Source organism: Meles meles, chromosome 19 (genome assembly GCF_922984935.1).
Source record: "Meles meles chromosome 19, mMelMel3.1 paternal haplotype, whole genome shotgun sequence".
NCBI classification, from domain to species: Eukaryota; Metazoa; Chordata; class Mammalia; order Carnivora; family Mustelidae; genus Meles; species Meles meles.
The window spans coordinates 59,420,422-59,432,851 of NC_060084.1; positions in this window are offsets into that span (position 1 = coordinate 59,420,422).

Sequence of the window (12,430 nt, forward strand, 5' to 3'; positions counted from 1 at the left end):
GAAGACAATGAACATATAGCGGGTACATTTTATTGTTCATAAATTATATCTCAATGATGGTAATTTAAAAAAAAAAAACAGGATACTAAGTCCCACCTACCAGAATGGCTAAAATAAAAATGATTCATAATATCTTTGCATTGGCAAGAATGTAGCACAACTGGAACTTTCATATACTACTTGCAGGAGTATAAGTTAGTAGAACTACTTTGGAAGACTGGCAGCATGTACTAAAGCCGAACAACAGGACAACCTGTCACCCAGCAATTCCACTCCGAGGCATATTCCCAATCAGAAAGGCATATGAAGATGCAACCAGGGCGCCTGGGTGGCTCAGTGGTTTAGGCCACTGCCTTCGGCTCAGGTCATGATCTCAGGGTCCTGGGATCGAGTCCCGCATCGGGCTCTCTGCTCGGCAGGGAGCCTGCTTCCCTCTCACTCTCTCTGCTTGCCTCTCTGCCTACTTGTGATCTCTCTCTGTCAAATAAATAAATAAAATCTTAAAAAAAAAAAAAATGCAACCAAAGCTATATGCAAGAATGTTCCTAACAGTAGTTTCATAAAGGTCCCAAAGTATAATCAACCCAAATACCTACCAGTGGTAGAATGAACTGAATCTGGCATTTTCATGCAGTGGGATAGTAGACCAAATAAACCACTGCTTACTCAAGAAAAGGATAAATCGGGGCGCCTGGGTGGCTCAGTGGGTTAAAGCCTCTGCTTTCGGCTCAGGTCATGAGCCCAGGGTTCTGGATCGAGCCCCGAATCAGGCTCTCTGCTCTGCGGAGAGCCTGCTTCCTCCTCTCTCTCTGACTGTCTCCCTGCCTACTTGTGATTTCTGTCTGTCAGATAAATAAAATCTTAAAAAAAAAAAAAAGAAAAGGATAAATCTTTAAAACACAGTGAATACATTCTTAAGAACTCCATTTATGCAAAGTTCAAGAACTGCCAAAAGGAATCCATGGCAATAGAAATCAGGATAGTGTTTGTAAACCTTCGGAGGAGAGATATTGACTGGAATGAAATGGAAAGAAAGCATCTTGGGGGCACGTTAGTATTTTATTTTGGGGGGCGCCTGGGGGGCTCAGTGGGTTAAAGCCTCTGCCTTTGGCTCAGGTCACTATCCCAGGGTCCTGGAAACGAGCCCCGCATCACAGGGAGCCTGCTTTCCCCTCTGTCTCTGCCTGCCTCTCTGCCTACTTGTGATGTGTTAAATAAATAAAATCTTTAAAAATATATTTTATTTTTGATTTGCGTATTTGTGATACCCCTTCCAGAATGGAGAAAAGGCCTCCCAGAGGCCAGGCCAGGGACCCCGGAGGACACAGAATAGGAGGTTCTCTTCCAGAGGGAAGAATCAGGGCCAAAAACACAGAACAAAACAAAAAAAACCCTGCCTAATCACTAAACTCTACCTCTGAAACTAATAATACACTATATATTGATTTTAAATAAAAAAAAAAACACACACGAGTGTCTTTTTTTTTTTTTTAAGATTTTATTTATTTATTTGACAGAGAGAGATCACAGGCAGAGAGGCAGGCAGAGAGAGTGAGAGGGAAGCAGGCTCCCCGCCGAACAGAGAGCCCGATGTGGGACTCGATCCCAGGACCCTGAGATCATGACCTAAGTCGAAGGCAGCGGCTTAAACCACTGAGCCACCCAGGCGCTGTGGTCAGGCCAGGATTTCTGAAGAGCCGTACACTGGAATCTGCCTTTTTCACTGACAATCCAGACCCTGCTCACCACTGCACATGGGGAGTGCGGGTGGGGCTCAGAACTTGCCCTTTACCTTCAAGGTCAGTGGATCCCAAGGTCTAGGGCCCTCAGCTGTCTCTTGAGACTGGACAGGAACTGAGCTACCCCCTTGGGAGGGGAGCGCAGTATGTGTGGGATGTACAGATATCCAGGGGCCAGAGGGGGTCTCCCCCAGCGCCTCCCCTCCTCCAGAAGACGGACGTCTCGCTGGGAAGCGAGGCTGGATCCGGAGAAAGGCTCTGCCCAGACAGTGTATCTGGGAGAAGACACCCTAGTGACAGCCAGAAGCAGGCACCTGGCCCCACTGAAGCCACCCGCGACCCTGCCCGGGGTCCTCCCGGCAGCCCCCCCGCCGCCTCAGCCCTGGCGATAATCGCGCAGCTTTCCCACAAACAGCAAGGCAGACGCCAAGGTCTCCATCACATCCCACTCGCAACGCTACCGACCACCCACCCCCGAGCAGGCGCAACCACTTCCGGTTCTCCGCTACGCGTGCGTACTCCGCCGCCGCCTACATCTCCCAGAAGGCCGCGGGACGCGCCGCACCGCCTCTTCCTGTAGGTCCCATTGGCTGCTGCGGCGGCACCCTCTATTGGCGATAAGAGGAGACGACAGCGGATCCTGGAATGTTAAGATCCTCGAGGCGTTCACGAAGGATTCCGATCACGGGGCACAAGTAAAAGGAAAGCTCATCCGCGGAGTTCAGCCTCGCGCACATGCCAACAACAAGAGCCTGAAATCCACCGCAGCCTCGTTGGATTCACCTTTGCCGACTACACGCGGAGCACCCAGCCGGCCTGTAGGGGCGGTAGAGACCTTTATCTGGTGACTGAAATGTACTTTGGGCTCTTACTAGATGTTCTTACTCAAATATACATATGTTATATATATATTTAATTTGACAGACAGAGGTCACAAGTAGGCAGAGAGGCAGGCAGAGAAAGAGGAAAGGAAGCAGGCTGAAGCCTGATGCGGGGCTCGATCCTAGGACCTTGGGATCATGGCCTCAGCCGAAGGCAGAGGCTTTAACCCACTGAGCCACCCAGGCGCCCCTATCCATATATTTTTAATACAAGGAAAAGTCAGTGGCTTGGAGATGATCTGTCTAGAAACGAATGAGGGGTAACTCCCTCAGTCAGAGATATGTGAACCTCAGAAGATATAGCATTTATTGGATTTACTTTTCCTCAACATTCTGTTTACAACATTTTCGGATATTCAGATAACTTAACGAGATTGTGTGAACAACCGTGTACCCTGCTCCTAAATTAGACAATAAACGTTTGACAATGTTTTATCACTGTACACATCTGATAATCAAATGGTATTAAGAACAGACACAACCTGTTCCTCAGATTAACACAGATGCTTCCCAGCTCCCTAACCCAAGTAAAAAAGAACTCAGCTCTCTAAGACTTACCATCATCTGCAAATCAGAGTAATTAGAAAGCTGTGAGAAGACTATACTGCTCATACTTGTGTGCTCTACGCACACTAAGCCCTCAATATAAATTTACTATTGTTTAATTACTAAGGCCTTTTAAAGAACTTCTAGAAGTGTAACTCCTAAATGCCAGAGAAAATAGTGTGAATATATATGTGTATATGGACAGAGAGAGACACAGCGAGAGGGTACACAAGCAGGGGGAGTGGGAGAGGGAGAAGAACGCCTCCCGCTGAGTGGGGAGCCGGATGCGGGCTCAATCCCACCACCCCAGGATCACAACCTGAGCCGAAGGCAGACGCTTAACGACTGAGCCACCCAGGCGCCCCATAGCATAGTATAAACATTTTAAATACTTTTATGTTTTATGAAATCTCCCTTCATACTTTTCGCACCCACATTGGCCAGCAGGTATTTCTGAAGTCAGGTCTTTGGGACCAACAATAGAAATGAGGCGGGACCAGAAATCAAAGGCATAGGCAAGGATATATTGGGGTGACAGCTCAAATGAAGGAAGACAGCTAAATTCACCAGACCTGGCTGTGGAGTGCCGCCCTGCTAGGGCTCCTCCTCAGGTCCGATATGCTAACGGTGGAAAGGGAGGAAATGACTTATTCTGATTGGTAGATACTGGCAGTCAACTCCGGCAACTCATTGGTGCTTTCTGGGGTCAGGGTCCTCTGTTTTAAGTCTGGGTTGTATAAGGGGTTGGTCGTTTCCTGGCTGCACCCAGGTTTTGCTCTTTGGTAGAAGCCGCGTAACGGTAACAAAGCGCCCAGGTACACAGCGTTTTTCACCTGGACTTGTGCCTGTTTCTATTGTTGCTCTTGCTGTGTAACAAGCTACCGTAAATTTAACAGCTTAAAACAAGATGCATTTATTTTCTCATTGCTCCTGTGAGTCAGAAGTCTGGCAAGGCTTAGCTGGGTCCTCTGTCTTCGGGTCTCCAAAGGCAGCAGTCAAGGTGGCAGTGGGCTGCATTCTCATCAATAAACCTAATGTGTAAGAACCTGCTTCCAAGCTCATTCAGATTGTGACTAAATACATTTCCTTGCAGCTGTAGAGCTCACAGCAGCTTGCCTCTTCCAAGCCAGCAGGAGTGTGTCCTGGGCATCTGGGTGGTACAGTAGGTTAAGTGTCTGCCTTAGGTTCAAGTCATGATCCCAGTGTCCTAGGATGGAGTCCTGCATCTGGCTCTCTGCTCAGCGGGGAGCCTGCTTCTCTCTCTCCCTCTGCCTGCTGCTCTGCCTACTTGTGATCTTTCTTTCTGTGTCAAATAAATAAATAAAATCTTTAAAAAAAAAGATAGTCTCTTAACACTCTTTTCAAGACTTTACACTGGCCAAATCAGGCTGACCCAGAAGAATCTCCCATTTGATTCGATTAAATCAACTAATCTGTAACCTTAATTGCATCTTCCAAATCCCATCGTCTTTGTCATACAAGCCAAACTACTCATGGTGTAACATCCTTAGTTTCTCTGTGTTTTGTCCTCCTGTAATTTCCCCCTAGCTTCCCTATTCTACCGCCTCAAATGGGTTAGCAGGGAATAACACCGGTCAAAGAGACAAAAAGACTAAAAGGGGGGAGGAAGCACTCTGTGACTGCAGTGCTGCCCAGCAGTGCTCTTCAGAGAAGAGACTGCTGGTTAAAGGAGCGTCATGTTAAGTGCAAACATTCAGGCTTTTGGACCATGGCCTTACTTGCTTAGTGGTCAGGGCTGCTAGGAAAGGAGCATGACCTTGGCTCCTGGAGGAGCTCACCTCTTATCATGGCAAGCCCCTGCTTAAAGGGGAATTCCGGCAGCAGCCAAACCGAGTCTCTATCCGTGGCACCTTCTCCTCTGTTGAGACACGTGTTCCCTTTTTTTTTTTAAAGATTTTATTTATTAATTTGACAGAGTTCACAGATAGGCAGAGAGGCAGGCAGAGAGAGAGGGGAAGAAGGCTCCCCACTGAGCAGAGAGCTCAATCCCAGAACCCTGAAATTATGAGCTGAAGGCAGAGGCCTAATCCACTGAGCCACCCAGGTGCCCCACATGTGTTCCTTCTTAAGACTAGAATCCTTCGGGGCACCTGGGTGGCTCAGCGGGTTAAAGCCTCTGCCTTCAGCTCAGGTCATGATCCCAGGGTCCTGGGATCGAGCCCCACATCGGGCTCTCTGCTTAGCGGGGAGCCTGCTTCCTCCTCTCTCTCTCTCTGCCTACCTCTCTGCCTACTTGTGATCTCTATCTGTCAAATAAATGAATCTTTAAAAAAAAAAAAAGACTAGAATCCTTCATTCAGTTCACAAGGCCATGCATGATCTGATCCCTGCCCCTTGGCTTCGGCAGTTCTAGCCCCTTGGTGTGTGTGGCCTCCGATCTTTCAATTCCTAGACATCCTATATTTTCCATGAGGCACAGAAATCACAGTACCCAGGGTCAAAGCTATCTTTTTTTTTTTAAAGATTTTATTTATTTATTTGACAGAGAGAGAGATCACAAGTAGGCAGAGAGGCGGGCAGAGAGAGAGGAGGAAGCAGGCTCCCTGCGGAGCAGAGAGCCCGATGCGAGCCACCCAGGCGCCCCATGGGTCAAAGCTATCTTTAGGGGACCACAAAAATGGTATTTCTTGGGGTGCCTAGGAGGCTCAGTCGGTTGAGCATCTGCCTTCGGCTCAGGTCATGATCCCAGGATCCTGGGATCGAGCCCCACATTGGGCTTCCTGCTCAGCAGGAGGCCTGCTTCTCCCTCTCCCACTCCCCCTGCTTGTGTTCCCTCTCTCGCTGAGTCTCTCTCTGTCAAATAAATAAATAAAATCTTTTTTTTTTTTTTAAGATAGCCAACTAAATTAGGCCTGGATGCTGTAGTTTGCTGACTCCTAGATTAAAACAGCAAACATTTGATATTGTCACTGTTTCTGTGGGTCAGGAATTTAGGAGCGGCTTAACTGGGTGATTCTTCCTCAAGGTCTCTCATGAGGCTGTAATCAAGGTATTGTCTGGGGCTGTGGTCATGTGAGGCTTAACTGTAATAGAGGATACATTTTACAAGTTTATTTATGTAGTTGTTGGCAAGAGGCCTTAGATCATCATTGCTTGAGCCTCTGTACATTGCTGCTTGAGTGTCCTCATAACATGGCATCTGGCTTCCTCCAGAATGAGGAGAGAGAGAGAGAGAAACAAGTCAAGACTAAAGCCACAGTGTCTTACAATCTACTCTTGGAAGGGATGTATCATCACTTCTACCACATTCTACGAGTTACACATACCAATCCTGGCACAGTGCAGGAGGAGGGAACCACAGGACAGTGTGAATTCCAGGAATGGGGAATCACTAGAGGCCATCTTGGAAGCTGCCTACAACAAAGCATTTATTTATTTTCCTTCTACTTGATCTCTTGTGAAACATGGTACATATCAGGAAACACTGATTCAGGACAGAAGCTACACAGAGGCTGCAATAATAATGAATTTGGGGGAAAAGCTGATTAGAACTTGATCCTTCTTCCACTATGCAATGATATCAGGGAAGTCATACTCAAGAGAGATCATATAAATGTAACGAATGTAGAGAAGCTCAGACAGAGCTCAACCCTTTTAACTGAGAGCAAATTCACTCAGGAGACAAACTTCACAAATGTATTGAGTGTGGGAGACTTTTCACTGAGAAATACTGCCTTTCATAGGTTTCAGAATTCATACAAGATAAAAACCTTATACATGTATAAACACCAATGACCCATTACTCAGTATGAGAGAATTTATATTTAAGGAAAACTTTATATTTGCAGTAAATTCAGGAAATAATTTTCAAGGATGGACTGCTTTACTCTACATCTAATAATTTATAAAGAAAGGAAACACTACAATGCAATCGTTCAGGGAAAATTTCATGCTTTTCTCATTCCTTTCTATGGATATACTCATTGTAGGAAAGGCTTTAAACATAGCACTTATGTTGCTATATCAGAGAACTCATACTGGGAAAACCCCTGTATTTGTAATCAATGTGGACCAGCCTTCAGGAGGTGTTCTTTTTCCACACAAGAGGACTCATACTAGAGAACACTATGAATAGAGTCAATGTCAGCAGGCTTTCAACTGTGGCTTTCACTTTATTTGACCCTGGGAAATTCATACAGATTTGAGAAACTCATTGATTGTAATCAATACGGAAAAGCTATTAGTTGGAGTTCCATTTAACATCAGACATAAACCACAAAGGAGGCAGAATCCACAAAGTGATAGAGGAAGAGGCCATGGGCCAAGGAATGCACGAAGTCTCTAGAAGTGTAAAGGACAAGGAAACAGATTCTCCCCTGGAGCCCCTGAAAGGATTGCAGTTCTTCCAATGTCTTGATTTTAGCCCATTAAGACCCATTTGGACTTTTTTTTTTTAATTTTAGAGAGAGGAGAGGAAGAGAGAACACAAGTGGGGGGAGGGGCAGAGGCCGAGGGAGAAGCAGACTCCCCCCTGAGCAGGGAGCCAGATGTGGGGTTCGATTCCAGGACCCTCCAGATCATGACCTGAGCCAAAGGCAGATGTGTAACTGAGTCACTCAGGCGCTCCTATTTTGGACTTCTGACCTCCAGAGCTTTGAGATGAAAAATTTGTGCTGTTTTAGGAGCTTTGAGATGAAAAATTTGTGTTGTTTTAGGCCACAAAATTTGTGGTAATTTGTTAAAGTAGCACAGGAAACAAATACACCCTCTGATGCCAATACCTTCAGCCAAATGTTGTATGGCTCCATGTAGTGCTTGAAACTGTGATAACCACTTTGAGACCATGGGGACACAAGCCTTAGGAATAACCAAGACAGTACACTACGAGGGATAGTACCTGGCTAAGGGTGATAGTCGAGTCCAGGAACTATCCCTGGAAGCCCTTTGCCTCTGCACTATGCAGTGTCAGATAATGAATGGTGGCATATTCTGTTACCTGGAAGAGAAAACCCACGAATTTCTTTCTTGTTACCCTTTCTCACTCCCAACCAGCTTCTGCTTTCAAGTCTCTTCCTTAGTCATGCTGAACCACGATTTAGGGAGAGAAGTAGCCATCATAGGTAATCAAGTTCTGTAGGCTCGGGTTGACCCATGCTCATTTGATTTAGAGCCAATCCTTGGGAGGTGGACATGCCACAAAGAGCACAAATCCACTGCAATCAGCAGGAAGGGCCAAGTCCCCTCAGCTGCAGTCTCAGGCATAGCCAAGGGGCTGCAGAGAAGACAGGGAGACATTTCAGAGATCCAAAGGTATTATGTAAAAACACAGAGCAGCTCCAAGCCGAGATGGTGGCTTGATCAAATTACACATGCACACATGGGTAGTCTCTCCCTCATGTCCCTTTTCATAGTAGGTGACATAAGAATGCTTGAAATGCCTTTATCTAAAAATGTGCCAATTTGCTGAACCATAAAATTAGTCTCCCACCACCATCATAAAAAATATTCTGTGATGGGGCACCTGGGTGGCTCAGTGGGTTAAAACCTCTGCCTTCGGCTCAGGTCATGATCCCAGGGTCCTGGAATCAAGCCCTGCATTGGGCTCTCTGCTCAGCAGGGAGCCTGTTTCCACCTCTCTATTTCTCTGCCTGCCTCTCTGCCTATTTGTGATCTCTGCCTGTCAAATAAATAAATAAATAATTTTTAAAAAATAAATTTATTGGCAAAAAACCAAGGGACTTTTAAAATTTTATTTTTTATTTTCATTTTTTAAAAGATTTTATTTATTTGACAGAGAAATCGCAAGTAGGCAGAGAGGCAGGCAGAGAGAGGGGAGGAAGCAGGCTCCCCGCTGAGCAGAGAGCCCTATGCAGGGCTCAATCCTGAGCCGAAGGCAGAGGTTTTAACTCACCGAGCCCCTCAGGCACCACACAAGGGACATTTTTGAAGTGATAGTTTCTGGGACCATTTCTCCTTAAGATGAGTTTGAATCCATCTTGATTTTTCTTTTTTTTTTTTTCTTCAAGATTTTTTGAGAAAAAAAGTGGGTGGGGAGGGAAAGGGAGAATTAAGCAGACTCCACTCTGAGCATGGAGCCCAATTCAGGGCTCGATGCAGGGATCCATGACCCTGAGATCATGACCTGACCAGAAACCATGAGTTGGATGCTTAACTGACTGCACTACCCAACCACACCAACCTTGATTGTTCTTGTGAAGAACTAGTCACTTCCTTCCCTCACACTTTGAGGAAGAAAGAAATACAAAGTAAAGTCCAAGGTCCAGGATCCTAACAGGCCCTGCTATAATCCTGTTTCCTCTTGAATTGAACCTAGTGATCATTTGGGATTTATAATTGGACTTCCCATCCTGGAATATGATAAGCATTTTTTAAAATGTAAGTTTACTTGTAACTCTTCCCAGAAACTTATCTTCATGTAGGTCCCCTGCATTTCCCAACAAATTAATCCCAGATATTTTATGTACATTTGTTTATACAGTATTACTATTTACATAGTAATAATTTATAGGTAAAATGCTGATTTATTCCTGCTTCTCCAACCTTAAGTTTTAAAGGTGTGAGGAATTCTGAGACGTGTCCTAGAGGCCTGTGTTTCTTCTTTTTTTAAGTGACTTTTAAACACGTGTTCCCCTTTGCATGAAACAATCTGAGATGCTCTGTGTGATGAAAGAAGAAAAGAGAATGGTGAGTGGAGATCAAATCGGGTCCATGATTGAGTCTCATGGCAGGTTTAAGAACTCAACTGAATGCCACCACCTGTCATAGAGATTTGGCCAATATACCGTTCTATATCTCTTATTCTTAGTCATATGTTGTTTAAATTAAATCAGTAGAATACCAAGGAAGCATAAGTATATGTGCTGCCGAAGCGAGCACCCAAGGAAGCATAAGGAAGAATACTAATATATTTCAATAATTCTGTACCTCAATAAATATGTCTTTGACTATATGGGGTATATGAAGAGAGGAAAAGTACAAATTAAACTTTGGGATGGCACCCCATGTTAGAGCATTTCTGAACAAATGTTAACTATTATGCATGTAATATATTAAAAATTTATGCATCCTGTTTGCACACAGGGATCGAGCCCGGCATCTGGACGTTGTTAAAGTTCTCCATCAGCTTGTTGGTGAACCACTACAAGCATCCCTAGTCACATCCAAAATAATGCAATAATAACATAATTAATGTGGTTCTGTTGCACTACCTAGGGCTATACAACATCATTTTTGTTAAGTCAAAATATGGAAAGGGAGGGGCGCCTGGGTGGCTCAGTGGATTAAAGCCTCTGCCTTTGGCTCGGGTTATGATCCCAGGGTCCTGGGATGGAGCCCCACATCGGGCTCTCTGCTCAGCAGGGAGCCTGCTCTCCTTCCTCTCTCTCTGACCACCTCTCTGCCTACTTGTGATCTCTCTGTCAAATAAATAAAAATATTAAAAAAATATGGAAAGGGAAGAAGGCAAATTACCTATGGAACGGGAATGGTGTTTTATCTACAGTAGCCACAAAAAATCCAAGGAAATACTGTAAAATGAAAAACGTCTGTATGGTCTCTTAGTAAATACTAATCAAAATCAAGACCGTTTAATTACAACAAATAAGATGAACAATGAGCAGCCTGCAGATGGCTGCTCTCCACAGCGACGGTAAAAATTAACAGCTCCAGGAACAAGTGTGGCAGACAGGGGGCAGAATGACTCGTAGGGATACAAAGGGTTGCTCAAATCTGCTAGGAAACTCCAAGAGGAGAGGACGTCAGGTCCTGGGCCCAAGAATGTTAGGAGAGCCCCAGGAACATCAGAGCCGGGGCGCTGAGGAAGACAAGACCACAGCAGGCCCTGGGACCTAAGGAAGATGCATGAACGCCAGAGAACGCTGAGGAAGATAAGAGACTATCTGGTCCTTGGCTCCCAAGGAAGACGAGAACACACTGGGCCCGTACTGAGCACACATCAGATCCTGCGCAGCGGCAGACCCCTCATTTCCTGACACAGGCGCTCCGCTCACAGAGGAGGAGGCTGTACCGAGGATCGGACCCACCTCACTCCTCCTCCCTGACAAAGATTCTTTGCTTACCCACGCATTACTCAGGCTCCCCTGAACCCGCTCCCTAACAGGCAAGGCCCATCCACGTGCCTCCTCCTAGGACCTAGTTTTAGCAAGAATCCTGCTAAGTCAGTTGAACAAGACTTCTCTACCTTCGAATCCCATCAAACTTCTCATCCCACTGTTGCCCTCAGCTGGCATCTGATCACCCCCAGCTGCCTTCGGCGAGAATCTTGAGTTGCTTCAGCCAGCAGCCCCCAGACTGTCATTTTCCATCACCCAACAACCCCCACCGCCCACCTCACACACTCCAACTGCTTCTTTGCTATTAAGTCCCACTCGATCTAGTCGTATTCGGAACGGAGCCCAGGTCCATACTGCAGTGTCTCCTTCCCTCTGGCATTTTTGTAAATAAAATCTATTTCCACTGTTTTAACGTCTGTCTAGCTCTGGTTTTGACAACCTACCCCCACACCTGTGTGTAGGGCACAATTAACAATTGTTACTGAAGGACTTCTTGCCAATGGGTTCAGTGCCCTCTGAAGCCTTCCTAACACTGCTTATTGCATTCTCAGGTGTTTTCCAGTATGATTGCTATGATGTTGAATAAGAGAGCTGTGCATGAAATCTTACCACAACAGTCCTCCCCACAGTTTGAGCGGACATTTATGCGTGCTTCTCCTCCCCACCCCTCCCCCATCCCATGGAGGGCACAGAACCCCGCCAGGTGCACGTTCTGGGCAGGTGCTAGCCCCCTTTCCTCTCAGAACGTAGTGACCTTAGCGTCAGAGACGCTGCTGAACGGCTGAACGCACTTCTGCCCTCCCCCTCCCGCCCCTTCTTCCTCCCCTAGACCTGGAACCACATTCGGCAACGCCCCCACTCACTTCCGTCTGTAGTCTCACAGCCTCTTCCCCGAACTTGGGTGGACTTTAGCTCCTCCCTCCTACGTCACTCGCCCGCCCCCCCCCGAGCGTGGCTGGAAGCTAGCTCCGCCCCCTACGCGCTTCCCGCCCGCCCTGCTCCCACCCCTCCTTCCTCCACATTGGGTAGGACAAGCAGTTAGCCCCAACCCTCTACGCTTCCGTCCCTGCCCGCTCTTCCTCCTCCGCGCAGGGACGTGGTAATCCGCCAACCACCCCCTCAACCCAACTTTAATCAACTTCCGGCCACACACCTGGGCGCTCCTTCCCCTCTGTCCTGGCCAGCCCTGTTACATGGAAAATTGTTGAGG